At 46.8% G+C, this 24,773-nt stretch overlaps 2 non-coding genes and 1 pseudogene across 2 annotated transcripts; 1 reads left to right on the forward strand and 2 right to left on the reverse strand.

Moving 5' to 3' along the window:
- The first annotated feature begins 1,880 nt into the window (after window positions 1-1,880).
- Window positions 1,881-2,751, forward strand: LOC136319757 (probable UDP-sugar transporter protein SLC35A4; annotated as a pseudogene).
- An 11,258-nt stretch (window positions 2,752-14,009) lies between these two features.
- Window positions 14,010-14,081, reverse strand: TRNAA-CGC (transfer RNA alanine (anticodon CGC)). Its single transcript has one exon. It is a non-coding gene; the product is annotated as a tRNA-Ala (tRNA).
- A 5,479-nt stretch (window positions 14,082-19,560) lies between these two features.
- Window positions 19,561-19,632, reverse strand: TRNAA-AGC (transfer RNA alanine (anticodon AGC)). Its single transcript has one exon. It is a non-coding gene; the product is annotated as a tRNA-Ala (tRNA).
- Window positions 19,633-24,773: the final 5,141 nt, after the last annotated feature.

The raw sequence follows: 24,773 nt of genomic DNA on the forward strand, positions 1-24,773 counted from the left end.
TTGCAACAGCAACATCCCAGAGAGGGCAGCCCAGGAGTTTCAGAGAGCGAAACCCTGTAATACAGCAACACCGACGGGGAGAAAACAGTAACCTTTCAAAGCTGAATTCTTTTTCTTTTTTTCTTTTATTATCCTTTGTTCTTTGAATTTCTTTTTATTTAATTTTTATATTTTTATTATTTGTGTGGGTATTTTGTGGGGGTTTTTGGCTTTTGCTCTTTGTTTTTTGTAGTTTTTCTTTTTACTTGTCATTATTTTTTAATATTTTTCATTATATTTTTTCAATTTTTATTTTTTATTTTTTAGTTGTTTTTTTGTTGGAGTTCTTAACAATATCACTCTCAAGTGCCACCAAGAAAGAAGAGATCAAATACCAGGGTTACACAAGACAGACAAGTAGTTCAGAAAGAAAATGAAAAATCTCCAGAAAGCAATCTCAATCACATGGAAACCTTGGAGTTAAATGATAGAGAATGCAAAATGTAAGTTCTGAAAATACTCAATGAGATGCAAGAAAACACTGATAGGCAATGTAATGAGCTCAAAAAACAAATTAATGAACAAAATAGTACTTCACCAAGGAGATCAAAACTTTAAAAACAGAGATTAAGAACTCAATACATGAATTAAAAAATGAGGTAGCAAGTTCAGCTAATAGAACAGGCCAGATAGAGGAGAGAATCAGTGACATTGAAGACAGGCAACTGAAGATGCTACAGAAGGCCCCGGCCAGTTGCGTTAGTGGTAGAGCGTCAGCACAGAATGTGAATGTCCCGGGTTCAATTCCCGGCAAGGGCACACAGGAGAAGTGCCCATCTGCTTCCCCACCCCTCCCCCTCTCCTTTCTCTCTGTCTCTCTCTTCCCCTCCCGCAGCCAGGGCTCCATTGGAGCAAAGATGGCCCGGGCACTGAGGATGGCTCTGTGGCCTCTGCCCCAGGCGCTAGAATGGCTCTGGTTGCAACAGAGCGATGCCCCAGATGGGCAGAACATCGCCCCCTAGTGGGCTTGCTCCATGGATTTCAGTCGGTGCATGCAAGAGTCTGTCTCTCTGCCTCTCCTCTTCTCACTTCAGAAAAATACCAAAAAAAAAAAAAAATGCTACAGAGAGAAGAGACTCAAAAAAACGTTTTTAGAAGTTCAACGGGGGGGGGGGGGGGGTAGGGAAGCTGGTGGATGACAAGGATTCCCTGCCCAAGCTTAAGGACCTGGCGTTTCTCAAGAACCAGCTGGAGCGCCTGCAGCAGCGTGTAGGAGACGAAGTCCACAGCGGTGTGGGCCAGGACGGTTCATTGTTGTCCTCCCCATTCCTCAAGGGCCTCCTGGCTGGCTACGTGGTGGCCAGACTGAGGGCACCAGCAGTATGGGGCTTTGCCGTGGGCACCTGCACTGGCATCTGCTCAGCTCAGGCAGATGCCTTGCCCGGTGTGGAGAAGACACTGAGGGACTGTTTGCGGTCACTGCGTAAGGGACCTGGCCAGCTCCGGATGCCATGGGGAGCAGGCTGGGCAGCTGGGGCCCGCCGGTGGACGCCTTCGACCACAGACACCAGAGCTGGCTTCTGTCACCCATTTACCATCTCAACTTTCCTGCCACCTTCGTCCTTGCTTCCCTTCCTGCAGAGGGTGGACAGTGGCTCATCAGCCAGCACCCTGGACTCCTCCCTCCCTAACCCCCTGGGGACTGGTCCCAAGACCACAGTTTCTAAGGCCACCAGACCCTTTCCCGCCCCGACTATGGAATTTGCAGCTAACTAGAGTCCTCAGTATTTTTCCTGGTGAGGTACTGTGCGGCTCCTCCCTCTTGGGGGCTGGCTCCATATCTTGATTCTCCCCAAACATATTATAGTCCTCACTGCTGGTAGGTAGTTACTGGCGTGGGCATGAGTGTAGAGAATGGAGGTGTGCCAGGCCTAGGCAGGCCCGCTGGACCCTGATGTTACTCCTGTCCACTGCCATTTATGGTGCCCATGCCCCATTGTTGGCACTGTGCCATGTGGATGGCCAGGTGCCCTTCCGACCCTCTTCAGCTGTGCTGCTGAGCTGACCAAGCTGCTGCTGTGCGCCTTTTCTCTCCTGGTGGGATGGCAATCATGGCCCCTGGGGGCCCCACCTGGCGCCGGGCCGCGCCCTTCGCATTCTCAGCCTCGCTCTACAGCGCTAACAATAACCTGGTGATTTATCTCCAACGTTACACGGACCCCAGTACCCACCAGGTGCTGAGCAATCTCAAGATTGGAAGCACGGCCCTGCTCTACTGCGTCCGCCTCCGGCACCGCCTGTCTGCACGCCGGGGCTTAGCGCTGCTGCTGCCGATGGCAGCGGGGCCTGCTATGCAACTGGGGGCCTCCAGGACCCTGGGAACGCTCTTCCTGGGGGGTCCCCTGCAGCAGCTGCGCTGGCCCCATGCCCCTGCATATCCCTCCATTCGGACTGCTGCTTCTCATCCGGTACTGCCTCATCTCAGGCGTGCCGTCCGTGTACACCGAGCGGCAGCGGCTAGGTCTGCGTGCTGGTGGCTGCCCTGGCCCAGGCCTCCGGGAGGGCTTCTCCGGCTGGGCAGCGCTCGCTCGTGGTGCTGAGCCGGGCAGTGAACGGACGGCTCCTGTCGGCCATCATGACGCACGGCAGCAGCAGCACCGTCTCTCTGGGGTGTCCTGCTCCCTGGTGGTCAACGCCGTGCTCACCGCTGCCTTCTTCCTGGCCACGCTTCTCATTGGTCTGGCTGTGCGCCTGTACTATGGCAGCCGCTAGTCATGGCCACCTGCACCATGACTCCTGACCCCAGAGATTGCCCATGGCCACCAGAGCCACCTCCCAGTCCCCATCTCCCTCCGTAACCTGTCACAAGTGCGGTGTGAGAAAAGCTAAGGAGGTGAGACCAGCCAGGTGAGTGCGTGAAGGAACGCCTGAGACTTGTAGAATGGGTTTGGTTCAGGAAACGGGACACTTAAGGAACTGCCTCCCCGAGTTATTCCAGACTAAGGAATTGAGGGAGCGTCGACACTCAGGCCCGAGAAATGACTCCACCCCTGATGCAGCAGGTTCTCTGCCTCATCCTGCGTGAGTGCAGTTGCTTAAAGTGGGGTGTGGGCAACAGTTGGTTTTCTTTGCCTGCTGTGGCCACCCCAGCAGACCCACTGCCCACATGCCTGGGGCTGGCTACCCAGCCCAGCTGTGGTGCATGATTCCCCAAATAAAGGATGCCCTTCCCACCACCACCACTGTCCTGCAGGAAAGCCCAGTGCCACAGATTTCATACCCATCACCTCGGCCATTTTGCCAAGCTCACCCTAGCTCCATCAGCGCCTGGAGACAGTGCCCCCTGCTCCCTCCACAGTACTGCTCTCCACACCCGGCCTTAGTTCTGGAAACCCCAGAGGAGCTGGGACTGGACTCATCTCAGGAAATGTTGCCCCTGGGACCTGGCTTAAGCCTAGACTCCTGACCTCTTACCCAGAGACCCAGAGACCCTCCTGAAGCCCACTGCCCCTTCTACAACTCCTAGGAGTCACTGTCCTCCCCACTGTAGGTCCTGCCCCTGCCTAGGGGTGTCCCAGCTTCCAGCAGCCACGGAAGCTCTACACAGAGTGACCTGGGACCAGGCTCAGGGAAACTTGTATAGCTCAATCAGCATCTAACTACATAAGCAATAAGATCTTTTTATTTTATTTATTTATTCATTTTTAGAGAGGATAGAGAGAGGGAGAGAGAGAGACAGAGAGGAGAGAGAGACAGAGAGAGAGAGAAGGAGGGAGGAGCTGGAAGCATCAACTCCCATATGTGCCTTGACCAGGCAAGCCCAGGGTTTCAAACCGGCAACCTCAGCATTTCCAGGTCGACGCTTTATCCACTGCACCACCACAGGTCAGGCCAGCAATAAGATCTTAATAAAGCATTCTGAAGTATAGGCGATTCCTACGCACACACAAAATTTTTTTAATGATAGATCTCTACAAGAATTGTCTGACTCCATATGAAAGAGCAATATAAGAATAATTAGTATATCAAAATCCAAGAAGCAAACAGAACATCAAGTTACCTCAACCCAAACAGACTTTCTCCAAGGTACATCATTATAAAATTGTCAAAAATTAATGACAAAGAAACAACCCTCAAGGCAGATATGAAAAAGAAGGACATAACATATAAAGGAAGGCCCAGTAGATCATCATCAGACTTCTCAGCAGAAACTCTACAAGTCAGAAGAGAGTGGACCCAAACATTCAAAGTACTGAAAGAGAGGAGGTACCAGCCAAGAATACTATATCCATCAAAGCTATCCTTCAAATACAAAGGGGAAATAAAAACTTCTGAGCAAAACTTCTGAGCACATACCCACGAGAGAAGATATACGGGTGCAAAAACAGTCGTCTTTCACCATATCACAGTTCACTTTTTGTGATCTCACTGTATTGCAGATTTTTAAATTGTATATATCTAATTTTGTATGATGGATTTTTTTTCTCTATATCCCAGGATTTTGCAGTATATAGGTATTTTTATATATTTATTATTTTAATTATTTTTGCAGTAAAATAAGCATTTTCTAGCCTAAATAATTGAAAACAATATAAAAATATTAATTAAAACATATTAGGCCCTGGCCGGTTGGCTCAGTGGTAGAGCGTCGGCCTGGTGTGCAGGAGTCCTGGGTTCGATTCCCAGCCAGGGCACACAGGAGAAGTGCCCATCTGCTTCTCCACCCCTCACCCTCTCCATTGGAGCAAAGATGGCCTGGGCACTGAGGATGGCTCCATGGCCTCTGCCTCAGGTGCTAGAATGGCTCTGGTCGCGACAGAGCAACGCCCCAGATGGGCAGAGCATCGACCCCTGGTGGGCGTGCCAGGTGGATCATGGTCGGGCACATGCAGGAGTCTGTCTGACTGCCTCCCTGTTTCCAACTTCAGAAAGATACAAAAAAAAAAACATATTAAAAGAATATCAAATTGAAATAAAGCCTTAAAATATATGTAAATAATAAAATAAATACAGGGTCGCTGCTTTAGGGCTTTCCGTCTATTATAGGAAGTTATGGAACGTAACCCCTGTGATAGACGAGGAACCTCTGTAAGTACACAAAAGATGTTTGACATCATTTGTCATTAAGGAATTGCAATCAAAACAGTGAGACACTGGAGTGATGTCAGGGGAAGGGCGGCCTGGAAGACCTCCTTGTCCTCCCCCTCTGACATTCTTAACAAGTTGAACATTGATAACTCAATAAAAGAGCACTAGCTTAGTGTACAGGTACCCGTGAGAGCCACACGTTGAATCAACTAAAGGTGGACAAGCAGGAGTGGACGGGGGAGTCAGGAAAGGGGGGAGCCAGGCATGCACCCTGCAGCTGAGGGTTCACATGGGGTTCAGCCTGGAGAGGGAGGAATCCCAGCTGTGCCTGAGAGGAGCAGAGAGATCCAGGGAGCACTCCCACAGGAGGAGACTGTCTTTCTGCTGAGAGGAGCAGAGAGATCCAGGGAGCACTCCCACAGGAGGAGACTGTCCTGCTGAGAGGAGCAGAGCAATCTAGGGAGCACTCCCACAGGAGGAGACTGTCCTTCCGCTGAGAGGAGCAGAGAGATCCAGGGAGCACTCCCACAGGAGGAGACTGTCCTGCTGAGAGATGCAGAGAGATCCAGGGAGCACTCCCACAGGAGGAGACTGTCCTTCTGCTGAGAGGAGCAGAGAGATCCAGGGAGCACTCCCACAGGAGGAGACTGTCCTTCTGCTGAGAGGAGCAGAGAGATCCAGGGAGCACTCCCACAGGAGGAGACTGTCCTTCTGCTGAGAGGAGCAGAGAGATCCAGGGGGCACCCCCACAGGAGGAGACTGTCCTTCTGCTGAGAGGAGCAGAGAGATCCAGGGAGCACTCCCACAGGAGGAGACTGTCCTGCTGAGAGATGCAGAGCGATCCAGGGAGCACTCCCACAGGAGGAGACTGTCCTGCTGAGAGGAGCAGAGAGATCCAGGGAGCACTCCCACAGGAGGAGACTGTCCTTCTGCTGAGAGGAGCAGAGCAATCCAGGGAGCACTCCCACAGGAGGAGACTGTCCTTCTGCTGAGAGGAGCAGAGAGATCCAGGGAGCACTCCCACAGGAGGAGACTGTCCTTCCGCTGAGAGGAGCAGAGAGATCCAGGGAGCACTCCCACAGGAGGAGACTGTCCTTCTGCTGAGAGGAGCAGAGAGATCCAGGGAGCACTCCCACAGGAGGAGACTGTCCTTCTGCTGAGAGGAGCAGAGAGATCCAGGGAGCACTCCCACAGGAGGAGACTGTCCTTCTGCTGAGAGGAGCAGAGAGATCCAGGGAGCACTCCCACAGGAGGAGACTGTCCTTCTGCTGAGAGGAGCAGAGAGATCCAGGGAGCACTCCCACAGGAGGAAGCTGTTCTTCTGCTGAGAGGAGCAGAGAGATCTAGGGGGCACTCCCACAGGAGGAGACTGTCCTTCCGCTGAGAGGAGCAGAGAGATCTAGGGAGCACTCCCACAGGAGGAGACTGTCCTTCTGCTGAGAGGAGCAGAGAGATCCAGGGAGCACTCCCACAGGAGGAGACTGTCCTGCTGAGAGGAGCAGAGAGATCCAGGGAGCACTCCCACAGGAGGAAGCTGTTCTGCTGAGAGGAGCAGAGAGATCCAGGGAGCACTCCCACAGGAGGAGACTGTCCTTCCGCTGAGAGTAGCAGAGAGATCTAGGGGGCACTCCCACAGGAGGAGACTGTCCTGCTGAGAGGAGCAGAGAGATCCAGGGAGCACTCCCACAGGAGGAAGCTGTTCTTCTGCTGAGAGGAGCAGAGAGATCCAGGGAGCACTCCCACAGGAGGAAGCTGTCCTTCTGCTGAGAGGAGCAGAGAGATCCAGGGAGCACTCCCACAGGAGGAGACTGTCCTTCCGCTGAGAGGAGCAGAGAGATCCAGGGAGCACTCCCACAGGAGGAGACTGTCCTTCCGCTGAGAGGAGCAGAGCAATCCAGGGAGCACTCCCACAGGAGGAAGCTGTCTTTCTGCTGAGAGGAGCAGAGAGATCCAGGGAGCACTCCCACAGGAGGAAGCTGTCTTTCTGCTGAGAGATGCAGAGCGATCCAGGGAGCACTCCCACAGGAGGAGACTGTCCTTCTGCTGAGAGGAGCAGAGCAATCCAGGGAGCACCCCCACAGGAGGAGACTGTCCTTCCGCTGAGAGGAGCAGAGAGATCCAGGGAGCACTCCCACAGGAGGAGACTGTCCTTCCGCTGAGAGGAGCAGAGAGATCCAGGGAGCACTCCCACAGGAGGAGACTGTCCTTCCGCTGAGAGGAGCAGAGAGATCCAGGGAGCACTCCCACAGGAGGAGACTGTCCTGCTGAGAGGAGCAGAGAGATCCAGGGAGCACTCCCACAGGAGGAGACTGTCCTTCCGCTGAGAGGAGCAGAGAGATCCAGGGAGCACTCCCACAGGAGGAGACTGTCCTGCTGAGAGGAGCAGAGAGATCTAGGGGGCACTCCCACAGGAGGAGACTGTCCTTCCGCTGAGAGGAGCAGAGAGATCCAGGGAGCACTCCCACAGGAGGAGACTGTCCTTCTGCTGAGAGGAGCAGAGAGATCTAGGGAGCACTCCCACAGGAGGAGACTGTCCTTCTGCTGAGAGGAGCAGAGAGATCCAGGGAGCACTCCCACAGGAGGAGACTGTCCTGCTGAGAGGAGCAGAGAGATCCAGGGAGCACTCCCACAGGAGGAAGCTGTTCTGCTGAGAGGAGCAGAGAGATCCAGGGAGCACTCCCACAGGAGGAAGCTGTTCTTCTGCTGAGAGGAACAGAGAGATCTAGGGGGCACTCCCACAGGAGGAGACTGTCCTGCTGAGAGGAGCAGAGAGATCCAGGGAGCACTCCCACAGGAGGAAGCTGTTCTTCTGCTGAGAGGAGCAGAGAGATCCAGGGAGCACTCCCACAGGAGGAAGCTGTCCTTCTGCTGAGAGGAGCAGAGAGATCCAGGGAGCACTCCCACAGGAGGAGACTGTCCTTCCGCTGAGAGGAGCAGAGAGATCCAGGGAGCACTCCCACAGGAGGAGACTGTCCTTCCGCTGAGAGGAGCAGAGAGATCCAGGGAGCACTCCCACAGGAGGAGACTGTCCTGCTGAGAGGAGCAGAGAGATCCAGGGAGCACCCCCACAGGAGGAGGCTGTCCTGCTGAGAGGAGCAGAGAGATCTAGGGGGCACTCCCACAGGAGGAGACTGTCTTTCTGCTGAGAGGAGCAGAGAGATCCAGGGAGCACTCCCACAGGAGGAAGCTGTTCTTCTGCTGAGAGGAGCAGAGAGATCCAGGGAGCACCCCCACAGGAGGAAGCTGTCTTTCTGCTGAGAGGAGCAGGGAGATCCAGGGAGCACTCCCACAGGAGGAAGCTGTCCTTCTGCTGAGAGGAGCAGAGAGATCCAGGGAGCACTCCCACAGGAGGAGACTGTCCTTCCGCTGAGAGGAACAGAGAGATCCAGGGAGCACTCCCACAGGAGGAGACTGTCCTGCTGAGAGGAGCAGAGAGATCCAGGGAGCACTCCCACAGGAGGAGACTGTCCTGCTGAGAGGAGCAGAGAGATCTAGGGGGCACTCCCACAGGAGGAGACTGTCTTTCTGCTGAGAGGAGCAGAGAGATCCAGGGAGCACTCCCACAGGAGGAAGCTGTTCTTCTGCTGAGAGGAGCAGAGAGATCCAGGGAGCACTCCCACAGGAGGAGACTGTCCTTCTGCTGAGAGGAGCAGAGAGATCCAGGGAGCACTCCCACAGGAGGAAGCTGGAGCAATGGCTGAGTGCAGGGACCCAGGCAGGGGATGCAGCACTGGGAACAGTCATGATGGTTCCGTGGTTGGTGCTCCAGGCTGAGAAGAATTGACTGACACTACACAACCACTGTTCTTCTGTGCAAAGGGGGTGCTCTGTGTCTGGTCCCCTCCGGCCACAGGGAAGGTACATGCAGAGGCCCAAGGGCGCCCTCATTAGGAGGAAAATCGAAGACGGAACCTGGTGGTCCCAGCCCACCCCACCACCAGCATCACACACAGCGACGAGGACAGCAGCCTGCATCACGGGGGGGGGGGGGGGGGGGGGTGTCAGCACAGAGAGCTAAAACTTGTCATTCAGCACCATCTACTGGGAAGTTGTAGAAAGACCTCTTGGTAGAATCTACTAGAGAAGAGCCACTCACACAGATGTCCAAACAGAGAAGGAACCCATCAAACACCGTGAATAACCAAGGGAGCGATGCAGTTCAGAAAGAAAAATTAAATCTCCAGAAAACAAACTTAAGCACATGGAAATTTAGGATACAAATGACAGAGACTGCAAGATTAAAGTTCTGAAAATACTCAACAAGATGTGAGACAACACACACAGGCAGCTTGCACTCAGATGGACATCTGAAATGATGCCGCAGGAAGGAGAGGCCTGAGCATTAAAAAAACGATATAGCTCTGTGAGAACTGTCTGACTCCATCATCAAGAGCAATCTAAGAATAGTAGGGACCAGAAGAAGAGAGGGAGAGATGAAGGAATGAAGAGCTTATTCAAATAAATAATTGATGAGAACTTCCCAAACATGGAAAGAGTTCAATTCACAAATCCAACAAACAGAAGCAAACAGAAGGCACCTAGTTAACTGAAAAAGGCTTTCTCCAAAGCACATTGTATCAAAACTGTCAAAAATTAATGACAAAGAAAGAATTCTCAAAGCAGCCAGACAAAAGAAGAAAGTAACATATAAAGGGAAGACCATTAGGTCGTCATTGAACTTTACAGCAGAAACTTTACAAGCCAGAAGAGAGTATATAATTTAAATTATAGAAAGAGAAATTACCAGCCAAAAAAAACCCCACATATATCCAGCAAAGTTATCCTTTAAATGAATAAGAAATAAAGATTTTTTTAAACATACAGAAGCTGAGGGAATTTATTACCAAAAACACCCACTGCAGAAAATACTCAATAGGATTATTCTACCTAAAACAAATAACAAAATGTGACAAAACTATGAGTAAAATTTCCAACAAACTATAGCATAAAAAGGATCATCTGTAACAATAAAAACATAAAAGAAGATGGCATAAAGGTCTGACTTAGCGAAGGAGGATGAAAGTCAGATACATTTAAAAGACAAAGAACTGGCCCTGGCCGGTTGGCTCAGCGGTAGAGCGTCGGCCTGGCGTGCGGGGGACCAGGGTTCGATTCCCGGCCAGGGCACATAGGGAGAAGCGCCCATTTGCTTCTCCACCCCCCACCCCCTACTTCCTCTCTGTCTCTCTCTTCCCCTCCCGCAGCCAAGGCTCCATTGGAGCGGGGATGGCCCGGGCGCTGGGGATGGCTCCTTGGCCTCTGCCCCAGGCACTAGAGTGGCTCTGGTCACAGCAGAGCTACGCCCCAGAGGGGCAGAGCATCGCCCCCTGGTGGGCAGAGCGTCGCCCCTGGTGGGCGTGCCGGGTGGATCCCGGTTGGGCGCATGCGGGAGTCTGTCTGTCTCTCCCCATTTCCAGCTTCAGAAAAATTAAAAAGAAAAAAAAAAGACAAAGGACTACTGTATATATGAAACATTCTTTTTCAATAAACAAATGGTAGCCACTCACAAAAAAGTCAAAATTGAGACACATAAATTAGAGAAAGGAATACAGAAAAAAGAAGCATGGAATAACACCAAACAAAACTGACAAAAATGCCAAGGAAAAGAACCAATGGAGAAACAGAGCTACTAAAAAAGAAAACATAAAATGGCTATAAGAAATCCTCATGCATCAATAATTACCCTAAATGTAAATAGACCGAATTCACCAACAATGGCAAACAGAGTAGCAGTTTGGATCAAATAAAAACCCAACCATATGCTGCCTTCAAAAGACACATCTAAGGAGCAAAGACAAATTTAGATGAAAGACAAATGTAAATGAAAGAGTAGGAAATGATTCTCAAGCAAATAACATCCACAAAAGAGCAGGTGTAGCCCCCCTTATATCTGACACACTGATGTCAAGACAACAACAGTAACAAAACACAAAGACGGATGTTTTGTAAAGATAAAGGGGGCACTACATCAAGAAGATATAACACTATTTATATGCACTGAATCAGCACTGGAAGATATAAAGCAACTATTTACAGAACTAAGGGAAGAAACAGTAAAAAAAAAAAAAAAAATCAAATCAGCCTTGGCCGGTTGGCTCAGTGGTAGAGCGTTGGCCTGGTGTGCAAGGGGTCCCGGGTTCGATTCCCGGCCAGGGCACACAGGAGAAGCGCCCATCTGCTTCTCCACCCCTCCCCCTCTCCTTCCTCTCTGTCTCTCTCTTCCCCTCCCGCAGCCAAGGCTCCACTGGAGCAAAGATGGCCTGGGCACTGGGGATGGCTCCTTGGCCTCTGCCCCAGGAGCTAGAGTGGCTCTGGTCGCAACAGAGCGACGCCCCGGAGGGGCAGAGCATCGCCCCCTGGTGGGCAGAGCGTTGCCCCTGGTGGGCGTGCCGGGTGGATCCCGGTCGGGCGCATGCAGGAGTCTGTCTGACTGTCTCTCCCCGTTTCCAGCTTCGGAAAAATATAAAAAAGCAAAAAAAAAAAAACATAGTTAAGAATTTTAATGCTCCATTGACAACTGTAGACAGATCATCCAAACAGAAAATCAATGAATCAAAACATCAGCCTTACATGACACATTAGACCAATGTGACATAACTGACATTGACAGAGACTGAATAGGAGAAAATATTTGCATATCATATATCCAATAAGGGGTTAACGTCCAAAACATATAAAGATCTTGTATGACTCAACCCAGCAACAAAACCCAATTACAAAATGGGCAGAGTATCTGAAATAGATGTTTTTTTTTCAAAAAAGACATGCGGATGGCCAACAGGCACATGAAAAGATGCTCAATATTACTAATCATCAAAGAAATGTCCATCAAAACCACCCTGAGAGATCACTGCACATCTGTCAGAATGGCTGTTATCCAAAAGCCAACAAATAACCAATGCTGGTGAGGAGGTGGAGAAAAGCAGACCCTTGCACACTCACTGTCGGCGGAAGTGTAAATCGGTGCAGCCACGGTGGAAAATACTCTGGAGATTCCTCAACACAACTAAAATTAACTACCCTACGACCCAGCAATTCCACTTCTCAGAATTTATCGGAAGAAAATAAAAACACTAGTTCAAAAAGATACAGGTATGTCCATGTTCATTACCATAGCCAAAACGAATGGACAAAAAAACCAAGGAGAGACTCATACAAATATAACAAACTGAAGATCACCAGAGGGGAGGGAGGTGACAAAGGTGATGGGAGTTAAAACCTACATCATCTTCTATGTTTCCCGGTCTCACCCTGTGTTCCATCCATTCGTAACTAACTAAATATTCCAGCGTTTTCTTTCATGTGTTCATTCGTGTCACACACATGGTGTTTATTCCGAGTAGATCATGGAGTAACGTTTTGATGGTCATTTCCAGCTCTCAACCCCCCACTTATCCTTGAACACACATCACAGTGTCTATTTTTTGTGAAGCGTTCCCTGACCTACCTCCTCCAGAAGAGTTGATCCTACTCCAGGGGTCCCCAAACTTTTTACACAGGGGGCCAGTTCACTGTCCCTCAGCTTGTTGGAGGGCCGGACTATAAAAAAAAACTATGAACAAATCCCTATGCACACTGCACATCTCTTATTTTAAAGTAAAAAAATAAAACGGGAACAAATACAATATTTGAAATAAAGAACAAGTAAATTTAAATCAACAAACTGACCAGTATTTCAATGAGAACTATGCTCCTCTCACTGACCACCAATGAAAGAGGTGCCCCTTCCAGAAGTGCGGCGGGGGCCGGATAAATGGCCTCAGGGGGCCGCATGCGGCCCGAGGGCCGTAGTTTGGGGACCTCTGTCCTACTCTCTTGTGTCCCCTTGTGTCTTTTACAAACCTCCAGTACGTAATTATGATACAGAGTTGCAAATATTACTGATGCATCTGCTCTCCCTTCCTCTCAGGTCTACCCTCTGACTTAGCAGTTACATCACACCATAGAGAAAGCACAAAACAAATACATATTAAATAAAGCATTGAAACCTCTCTTCACAAGGGCACCTGGTGACATTTTTTAGTATTTTTAAATCTGAACAGAAACACTAGAGTAAATTAATTATTGCTTTTTTATTGTTAATATTCCAAAGCACTCCATTAAATCAAGGAAGAAGTGCAATGCAGAAATCACATTAGATATTCGTACACCCGCCGTTGCCCAGAATGCAGCCTCAACTCGACCCTGGGTTCAGCCAGGCAGTCATTTTTCGGCTTCCCAACCAACTCGGCCTTCCATTTCCAGAGGCTATTCTGAACATTGACTGCTTTCCCAGACCTCCCGCCCTGGACCATCCCACACAGAAACTTGAGTAAAGCGGAAGAGGCGGAGAAAAATAAAGTAACTAGATTAGTCACTACCATATATGAAGAAATGCCTCCTACGGGCTTAGGATGAACTCTTGAAGACTGATATGCAACAACCATATCAATACTAAAAAAATCATGCTGCTTTCCACTGCCCTTAAAAAATTACTAAGAGGTTTTATTTTTACTGATTATTTTCCAGTGGAAAGTGGGAATGGCTAGGACCTCATTCGATGGAGCTAAACGATTTGATATGTTGCTATATTCCAACTTCCTGGATCCATTCGTAGCATGAGGTTACTTCTAAATTGTCCCTCTGGTTTTGTACATTATAAAAAACACCCCGGGGAAATCTCCAGGAAGTGGTTAGTTAGCCAAACGGAAAAGACATCAACATGCAGGTGGGAATATAGCTCAATTTAAAGAAATGATAACGGGAAAAATTAGAAAGAAGTAGGATATTGTATTTGATAACTCAAGGCCAGGGGCAGGAATGACTGCAAAGAGAGAACCTGGAATATTGCACTTAGTCATTTTAGGCGAGAGACAAGAATGGTTGAAAAAGCTGAACCTAGAATGTTGTGCTTATTAGTCATTTAGGGCCAGAAACAAGACTGGTTCAGAAAACGACCCTCGTGGAGATGCCGGGGATTGAACCCGGGGCCTCTTACATGCGAAGCAAGCGCTCTTCCACTGAGCTACATCCCCTGGGGTGGAAGCTCCTTTGCAGAGTCCCTATCCTGTGAAATGCGCAAAGCGTTTTCCTAGTTTGCGCTGCGCCACAGTAGCCAGGTTCAGGTGACATTCCCACTTTGCGCTGCGCCACAGTAGCCAGTTTCGGGTGACATTCCCACTTTGCGCTGCGCCACGGTAGCCAGGTTCAGGTGACATTCCCACTTTGCGCTGCGCCACGGTAGCCAGGTTCAGGTGACATTCCCACTTTGCGCTGCGCCACAGTAGCCAGGTTCAAGTGACATTCTGAGACGCCAGAGCAGCATCCAGTTTCCTTCGCTGCTGAGAACGGAGCACAGCTTTCCTAAGTAACTGCAGCACGACCGTTCTTTCTTCTGTTGACCAAACCAAAATCCTAGGCGGGAAGAATTAAGGAACTGTTCTGACCCTCGAAAAGAACATGCTACTAGCCAAAAAGGCTCGTGGAAACTACGACCCAAATTCTTTGCAGCACAGTAGGTTAAAAATGGTCAAAGGAATCTGTGATGCTGCTGCTCTCGATCTGATCCCATTCGGATGGGAAAAGAAAAGAGAAAACAAACCACCGGTCCAGTGGATGAAAAGAGTGACAATCCTGTCCAGACTTTCGTCACCAGAGGCAGAGGCTCAGCCGACACGGACCTTCGCGTCGCCACTGAGCGCGCTTTTCTCACCGCTCAGGGAGCGGAAGAAGCTGCCTGTGGCTTTTCATTTCTCCTACAGAATGGCGGCTCTTCAAGGGGGATCTTGGCAACAGCAAAAGCACAATTCATTAAAAAAGTAATTGATAAATTGGACTTCAAAAAAAAAAAAAAGTCAGCCTGACCTGTGGTGGCGCAGTGGATAAAGCATCCACCTGGAAATGCTGAGGTCTCCGTTCGAAACCCTGGGCTTGCCTGGTCAAGGCACATATGGGAGTTGATGCTTCCAGCTCCTCCCCCCTGTCTCTCTCTCCTCTCTCTCTGTCTCTCTCTCTCTCCCTCTCTCTCTCCTCTCTAAAATGAATAAATAAAATTAAAAAACAAAACAAAAAACTAAGCCTTTCCCACCCTTTAAAAAAAAAAAAGTCTGCTATGAGAAATACAAGCCATGGACCAGGAAAAAAAAATATTTGCATTTATAGAGACAAGTTTTCAACATAGGCAAAGAACTCTTAAAATTCAAAAAGAAAATAAACAATTGTATAAAAAAATAAATAAAAGCGGGCAAAATATATAAACAGACACCTCACCAAAGAAGATCTACAGATGGCAGATAAGCCCAGGAAAAGATGCTCCACTCACACATCATCAGGGAAAAGCAATTAAAAGGAGACACCACAACACAACAGGTGGAATGGCAGAAATCTGCAACAGTGACACAAGTGGAACCGCGGAAATCTGCAACAGTGACACCAAGTGCTGGAGAGACTGTGGAACAACGGGGACTCTCATTCATCGCTGAGGGAAGACCACCAGGGGTGATACTATCGTGGGGGACATACGCCATTAGACATTTCTCAAAACTCATAGCAGAAGATAGGACACCAAGTGTACATCTTAATGTAAACTGTGGACTTGGGGTGCCAATGATGGATGTGTCAGTACAGGTCTTGTACATAGTTTTACTTCCTCTTCTTGACAGACTGAATTAGTCAGGAATTCCAACAGGACACTGGAACGGAGTGTTAAGAGGGGACATCCCGATATTAGCTGGAGGCTTCCAGTTTCTCCTCATTAAGTAGGACGTTGGCTATCGATTTTTTATAGCTTTTTAAAAAGAATCAAATCAAAGACATTCCCTTCTATTTTAAATTTGCTGAAAGTTTTTTTTATCATAAATGAGTTGGATTTTATCAAATGCTTTTTCTGCATCTATTGATATGACCGTGTGATCGTTTTTCATTAGCCTGTTGATGTGATAGATGACATTAATTGATTTTCAAATGTTGAACCGGCCTTGCGTACCTTGGGTGAATTCCATTTAGACATACATGGTGTGTAAGTCTTTCTATGAGCTGCTGGATTCAGTTTGCTAATGTTTGCATGTATGTTCATGAGAGAGATTGACCTGCGGTTTTCTTTTCTTGTAATATCTTTGTCTAGTTTTGGTGTTAGGGTAATGTTGGCCTCCTTGAACGAGTTGGCAAGTATTCTTTCTAATTCAATCCTTTGGGAATAATTGTTATGATGTCTTCCTTAAATGTATAATTCCCCAATGACCCCATCCAGTTCTGATACTTTGTATTTTGGAAGGTTATTGTTCAGTTATTAAATTTCTTTAATTAAAATAAGATTATTCAGATTTTCTATTCCCTCTTTTGTGAGTCAATCAGTATTTTTCCTTTTCTTTTTTATGGTAGACTCTTTTGCATATTTAAGAGTAAAAGGAATATTACAATGAATTCTCACATATCCATTACTCGGCGTTACTAATTATTTATTTATTTTAGATTTTATTTATTCCTATTTATAGAGAGAGAGAAAAGAGAGAAGGAGAGAGGGAAAGAGAGAGAAGGGGGAGGAGCAGGAAGCATCAACTCTGATATGTGCCTTGACCAGGCAAGCCCAGGGTTTTGAACCAGCGACCTCAGCATTTCCAGGATTTTTGGAGAGTTTTTTGTGACAGAGACAGAGAGAGGGACAGACAGGAAAGGAGAGAGAAGAGAAGCATCAGTTCTTCATTGCAGCACCTTAGTTGTTCATTGATTGCTTTCTCATATGTGCCTTGACTGGGTAGGGGCGGCTCCAGCAGAGAGAGTGACCCCTTGCTCAAGCCAGAGACCTTGGACTCAAGCCAGTGACCATGGGGTCATGTCTGTGATCCCACGCTCAAGCTGGAGAGCGGGCACCACACAAGCTGGTGAGCTTGTGCTCAAGTTGGCAACCTCGGGGTTTCACACCTGAGTCCTCAGCTCAGCATCCCAGGCCTACGCTCTAACGACTGGACCACCGCCTGGTCAGGCTCTCTCTCCTTCTTAAAGTCCCTTTACCACTTCCTGTAACACTGGTTGGGTGGTAATGAACTCCATTAGCTCTCTCTTGTTTGGGAAGCTCTTCGTTTCTCCTTTACTGTCAAACGACAGCCTCGCTAGATGGTAGTCTTGGTGCAGGTCTTTGCTTTTCATCACTTTAACTATTTTGTGCCAATCTTTTCTAAACCAAGACATCTTAGCTTGAGAAAGTGTGTCTTTTGAAACTTAATTTCTCATTTAAAAAATACCTAATGACTTCACACAGAGAGAGGCGGCCTGACATTTTCCATACTCGGGGAACTATAGATGTCCCAGTTCTTGATCAGTCCTCCAGCCCACACTTTGAGTGCAGCAGCTGAGGGTTTCGGACATTCAAAATCCATCCCAGAGCTGAGAACACAAATGGACGGTTAGCACAAAAGTTCCTGAGAATTTGGTGAGAAAGAGGCAGCTATGAATTTTGAAATGATTACAAAACCTTATTCTTTTTTCAACTTTGCCAAGCACACCTAGACGGCATTATGAGAAGTGAAATAAACCAGTCAGAGAACAATGAGTACCACATAGCTTCACTCCTATGTGAGAGCTAATGCACAACATGAACTCACAAGCAAATACATAGGAACAGACTCACAGGTAGAGAGCTGGGGCGGACAGCTGTGGGGGTGGGGGCGTGTGTGAGGAGGGGCAGAGAGTTTGAGCAAAAACAGATGAAAAAAGAGAAAAACTCATGGACGCCACAACAGTGTGGTGATTACAGGGTTAGGGGGGGTATACGTGGAATAAACGGTGATGGATAGAGATTTGACTTGTGGGGTGAATACACAACACAGCGTACAGAAGACATGTGGCAAAACTGTGCGCCTGAACCCTGTATAATGTTGTGAACCAGTGTCACCTTGATAAATTCTATTTAAAAAATAAATAAACAAAATGTTGCCAAGCAGAGACAAGTGTACTCATTTCCCTGTTCATATTGGAAGTTAGCACAATCTGGATTACGAAAGTTGCAAATTTTTTATTAAGAGACAAGAAACTTGACCCTGGCTGGTTGGCTCACTGGATAGAGCACCAGCCCCACTTGCAGACTCCCAGGTTCAATCCCCAGTCAGGACGCCCCTCCCCTCCCCCTCCTCTTACTCTTCCCCTCCAGCGGCTTGACTGGTTCCAGCGTTGGTCTCAGGTGCTGAGGATAGCTCTATTGATTCGAGCACTGGCCCCCGACAGGAAATGCCAGGTAGATCCCGGTCAGGGCGCATAGGAAGTCTATCTCCCCTCCTTTCACATAAAATAAAATAAAAAAGGAAACTACATCTAATTAAATTACGTATATTGATTCAAAACTATTAGTAAATATCATATTACCATTGAGGGGGAAACAGGGTCAATGATTAGAACATACAAGGTTCAAAAACAGAAATACAGCCTGACCACCGTGGTGGCACAGCAGACAGAGCCTTGGCCTACGATGCTGAGAACTCAGGTTCAAAACCCCTGAGGGCCATGTCTCATAGACATGACCTCACAGGTTGCTGGCTTGAGCAAGGGGTCACTTGCTCACTAGAGGTGTGTCCTCCACCACAAGGCACACTTGAGAAACCAATCAATGAACAACTAAGGTGCCTCAACTATAAGTTGATGCTTCTCATCTCTCTCTCTTCCCCCCCCTCTCTCACACACACACACATATAGAATTTTGCAATTATTTTTTTCTACCTTAGAATAAGAAATTGGAATAAAATTAAAATACAACATGTAGTCATATTATAATACCCTCTTGATGCAGTTAACAGCACTCAAACTGGTGTTTCTGAAACTGCAATGTACAAAGGAATCATCCTGAGACCCTGTTGAAATGCTGCCTCTAGTTTAGTAGGTCTGGGGCGAGCTGACATTCTGCATCTCTCACAAGTTCTCCTGGGCCACCCGCTCTGTTGGGGTCAAAGGTCCACTGATTAGGAGTCTGGAAAATTCCTTGCCAACAGAGGGCGCATCTGTTTCAGGAAAAATTATGTAAATATCTAGTGAGTCCAATTCTCTGCTAAGAATCAAGACAACAAAACTGGAACCTAATCTGTGAAATTTTGAGGTCTTCAGCCGGATATACTTCTCAGTGGAACTATTTCGGCCGAAGTGTGACTTCTGCACATTCATTTCAATGAAAAATATATTTCTCAATTTTCCAGATTGGTAAAATTTTCTCTGTTTTTCTTTCTGCTCAACCTGCAGTTCCGATCACGGTATCATCCCGGCTTGAAGACAACCAACCCAGGTCATGTCCACGTTTCCTTTTTGTTGCATGGATGGGGGTGACATCAGTGAATAACATTCTTCAAGGATATATCCTCTGCATTGATGGGGGTGACAATGGATAATAACATTCTTCAAGGATACACCCTCTGCGTTGTGTGCCCCGAGTGCGCCTTTTCTTACAACTGTCCAGCGTTCTTTTCTCTTCTAACTAATACTGGAAAACGGAACCAAAGGTCCATTGAGTAATGATGCGCTCGTCTTCTCCGAGCCTGGAGGTGCCGGGGATTGAACCCGGGGCCTCGTGCATGCTAAGCACGCGCTCTACCACTGAGCTACACCCCCGCCGCCGAGGCCCTGCCTCGAGAAGGTACTCAAGACAAAATCAGGCATTCGGGGATCGGCCCTCCCACCCCCGCCCGAGGCCGCGCTCCGCTGAAACGGCAGGAAGCCGCGTTCCGGACCCGCGGCCGCCCCGCGGAGCCGCCCCCCAGCCCGGGAGACACCGGGGACCCCGGGGACCCCTCCGCGCAGCTGCGCCGCTTCACCCAGCGCATCCCCCTCGGAAGATGGGTCCTCCTTTCCCAACCAATGGGGGGCGAGCCTCGGCTAACGCGGCGGAGGTCGCTATAGCAACAGAAGACCGAGAGGTCGCTATAGCAACAGAAGACCGCGTCAGGCGACGTCAATAAAAACCTCCCCTCGGAGATGGAAGGGGCCTTAATAACAACGAAAAATAAAGGAGTCCAATTCTCAGCGTCAAGGTGTTACAGCATGCACAAAATACGCCAAAAGAATGTAAAATAAGGAAGGGTTGGCTGAGGCCAATTCAGGAAATAATGCTTTTTTTAAAAAGTGGACTACTAATAAAAAAATATATGGTTTCTGAAAAGTCAACAGAATAGACAAACATTTACGCCAACTAAGCCAAAATAAAAAAGAGGGCGGGTGCAAATGCACAAAATTAGAACTGATTGGAAAATAAGCATCAAAACAGGTCTTTTTTAAAAAATATAAACTCCAAGCGTGCTTTTATGGTAATTAAACGAAATAAATACGACAAAATTAAATTTATTCTGACATTAAAAAAAGTTTTATGGTACATTTTTTGAGTCATGCCTTTTAGAATTCATAAAAAAAGGGATTAAAAATGACAAAAAAGTTATCTTTTTATATATATATAGACACATTCTTATTAAGATTTAGTCAATTTGGCAGGTCCCAGCGCCAATGTGTTAAGTTTTTTCATTATTGTGTTTATGAGAAACATGAGTCTAATGTGTCCTAGCGATTTCTTCAATGTTTGGGCATCTATTTGAAAGGCAAACTCTCATTTCCTCATCAATACATTGAAGAATTCCTCTCTTTTTACTCTTAATTGTGTTGAGGATAGAAAATCCTAATTCACATAAATAGGATGTTGAAAATTGTAGTAAAATGTTCAAAGCCTTTTTAGATATTGCCACATATTCTTCTTTTATAGTAGGGGTTGGGAACCTATGGCTCGCGAGCCAGATGTGGCTCTTTTGAGGGCTGCATCGGGCTCGCAGACAAATCTTTAATAAAAAAAAATAACGTTAAAAATATAAAACATTCTCATGTATTACAATCCATTTATTTCCCACCGCTCATGTTTATGGTTGCAGGTGGCTGGAGCCAACCACAGCTGTCCTCTGGGACAACACCAAATTTTTATTGGATAATGTGTTATGTACATGGGTTGTTGTATGGCTCTCACAGAATTACATTTTAAAATATGTGGCGTTCATGGCTCTCTCAGCCAAAAAGTTTCCCGGCCCCTGTTTTATAGAAATCCAAAAGGCTTCACGCAGCTGGACCCCCGCCTGTGGCGCCTGGATCGTCTGGGAGCTGGTCCACCCGGTGGTCTCCCCCCCATTTCCCCCCCTCCCCGTGCAAGGTGCAGGCGCACACACAAGGGCCAGGGCTGGCTCGGCTGTAACAGTGAGTGGATCTGGGATTGGTCTGTCCTGCGAGGTGTGCCACCTGAAAGCAGGCACACTGGAGAAAGCCGTGGAGCACCTGGTACCTGCTTCCAGGGCAGCGGCCTCTCCTCGGTCACCATCAGAGCCTGCACCACCACCCAGATCCCGAACCAGCTGTTGAAATGATACTGTTCATGACAACAGCATGAAATAATAAACTACCTTCTCATATATGGTTCTTTTTATACTTAAAATGGTCATTAGGACAGAGAACCGCTTGTTAAGTTATTTGAATGCCACCACTGGATAAATTCCTAGAAACATACAATCTTCCAAAACTGAATCTGGAAGAACTAAAAAAACTGAACACTAATGATAACCAATAAAATTGAAGCAGTAATAAAAACTGTCAGCAAACTAAAGTCCTGGAACTGGGTGGCTTCACAAGTAAATTTTACCAAACATTCAAAGAACTACCACCTATTCTCAAACTGTTCTAAAATTTTCAAGAGGAGGGAAGACTCTTAAGCTAATTTTATGAGATAAGCATTATTCAAATTCCAAAACCAGGTCAGGACACAACGAAGAACGGCTATAGGTCAATATCCCTGATGAACATAGAAACTAAACTTCTCAACAAAATATTAGCAAACCGGGTCCAAACATTCATTAAAAAGATCATAGACTATAATCAAGTGGGATTTATTCCAGGGAGGCAAGGCTGGTACAATGTTCACAAATCAATAAAGGGGATTCATCACATAAACAAAATGAAGGATGAAAAATCACATTATAATATCAGTAGATAAATAAACAGCATTTGATAAAATCCAGCACCCACTTATGATCAAAACTCTCAGCAAAGTGAGAACACAGGGAACATACCTCAACCTAATAAAGGCCATCTATGACAAACTGACAGCTAACATCACAGTCAATGGGCAAAAATTAAGTGTTTCCGTTAAGATCCAAAACAAGACAAAAATATCTACTTTTTCTTTTTCTTTTTTTTAGAGGTGGGGGGATAGAGAGACAGACTCCCACATGCACCCCAACTGGAATCCACCCGGGATTCACCTGGTAACCCCCATCTGGGGCCATTGTTTGAATCAAACGAGCTATTCTCAGTGTCTGGGGCTGACGCTCAAACCAACTGAGTGACTGGCTTCAAGAGGGGAAGAGAAAGAGAAGGGAGAGAGGGAAGAGGAAAAAAACAGATGGTTGCTTCTCATGTGTGCCCTGACCAGGGATCGAACCCAGGATGTCCTCACACCAAGCAGATGCTCTATTCACTGAGTCAATGGCCAGGGTCCACAAATGTCTACTTTTCACCACTCTTATTCAACACAGCACTGGAAGTCCTAGCCACAGCAATCAGACCAGAAGTAGAAATAAAAGGCATCTAAATTGGATAGAAAGAAGTAAAACTGTCATTAATTGCAGATGACATAATACTGTATAGAAGGAACACTGAAAAGTCCATCAAAAAAACTACTAGAACTGATGAATTCAGTAAAGTAGCAGGATACAAAATAAGTATCCAGAAATCTATTGCATTTTCATACAGTAATGGTGAATTATCAGAATGGGAAATTGCCTAGCAGGGTTGCTCAGTAGATAAAGGTCATCTTAGCACACTGAAATTGTGGATTCGATCCCTGGTTGGGGCACGTACAGGAAGCAATCAATGAGTACACAACTAAATGAAACAACAGGGTGGAAGAACAACTTGACACTTCTCTCTCTCTCTCTCTCTTTTCCCCACCATTCCTCTCTCTCTCTCTCTCTCTCTCTCAATGGAAAAATTCTTTAAAAAAGGAAATTCAGAAAACAGTCCTATTTACAATTGCATCAAAAATACTTAGAAATAAATGTAACCAAAGTTGTAAAAGGCCTGTACTCAGAAAACTATGACATTAAAGAAAGAAATTGAAGAGGATAAAAATACATACATGGAAGCACATACCATGCTCATGGATAAAGATTAATATCATCAAAATGTCATACTACTCAAAGCAATCTATAGAGTCAGTACAATTCCAATCAAGACACAAGATTCCAAGAATTTAGTGGGTATGCCTGACCAGGCATTGGCACAGTGGATAGAGCATCAGCCTGGGACACAGAGGACCCAGGTTCAAAACCCCAAGGTTGCTGGCTTGATTGTGGGATCATAGACATGACCCCATGATCACTAGCTTGAGCCAAGGTTGCTGGCTTGAACAAGGGGTCATGGGCTCAACTAGAGCCCCCTGGTCAAGGAATATATGAGAAGCAATCAATGAACAACTAAGGTGCCTCAATGAAGAATTGATGCTTCTCATCTCTCTCTCTTTCTGTCTGTCTGTCCCTCTCTCTGTCTTCCTCCCTCTGTCACAAAAATAAAATAAAATAAAAATAAAAAAATTAAAAAATGAATGAGTACTATAAGAGATAGTAACAGCAATCTTGAGAAAGAAAAAGTTGGAGAAGTCATGCTACCATATATCAAACTATACTACAAGGCCATAACAATCAAAACAGCATGGTACTAACATAAAAACAGATCTATAAATCAATGGAATAGAATAGAGAGCCCCAAAACAAACCCAAGGCTTATGGCCAATTACTATCTGACAAAGGAAGCAAGAATATATAATGAAGTAAAGAAAGTCTATTCAATAAATGGTGTTGAGAAAATTGGACAAACAGATGCAAGAAATGATATTAGACCACCTCTTATACTATGCCCAAGAATAAACTCAAAATACATTAGAGACTTAAATGTAAGCCTCAAAACCATAAAAATGATAGAAGGAAACATAGGCCGTAAAATCTCGGACTTTCTTGTAACAATATTTTTGCTGATTATCTCCTTGGGCAAGGGAAACATTAAAAAAATAAACAAATGCAGCTACATCAAACTGAAAGTTTTTTTCACAATAAAGTGAAAATTTTTTTCATCAATGAAATGAAGACACTCTACTAAATGGGAGAACATATTCATCAATGGGACAGCTGGCTTGAACGTGGGATAACATGGATAATCAACATGATCCCAAGGTCGCTGGCTTGAGCCCAAGGGGTCACTGACTCAGCGGGCGCCCCTCCCGTCCACCTCAGCACAGCCCCAGTGAAGGCGTGTATGAGAAACAATCAATAAACAACTAAGGTCACAGAACTATGAGTTGATGCGTCTCACCTCTTCTCCTGTCTCTGTCTCAGAGTCTTTCTCTCTAAAAATATTGGAACTGTTAGAGGAAAATCAACATCGGGAAAATTGATGTTATGAATATTGAACCCCATAGATAAGTATTATCACTAACAAATGCCCTCTATCGCCCTATAAGAATCCAGAAGAACATGTTCAGAAACAACAATCTACCGGTACATACGGAAAGATATCAGCCATCACAAAATTCATTCAAGGATTACTTTGGTTTTCCCAAAGTGGCCACATGGTGGCGCCTTTGATGTTTATTAAGTGAAAGCACTCATAATGGCAAAGGCAAATTCCTGACCTTATCAATTTTATTGAGAAAAACTTTACACAGGAAGCTCTAT

Source organism: Saccopteryx bilineata, chromosome 1 (genome assembly GCF_036850765.1).
Source record: "Saccopteryx bilineata isolate mSacBil1 chromosome 1, mSacBil1_pri_phased_curated, whole genome shotgun sequence".
In the NCBI taxonomy this organism is placed as follows: Eukaryota; Metazoa; Chordata; class Mammalia; order Chiroptera; family Emballonuridae; genus Saccopteryx; species Saccopteryx bilineata.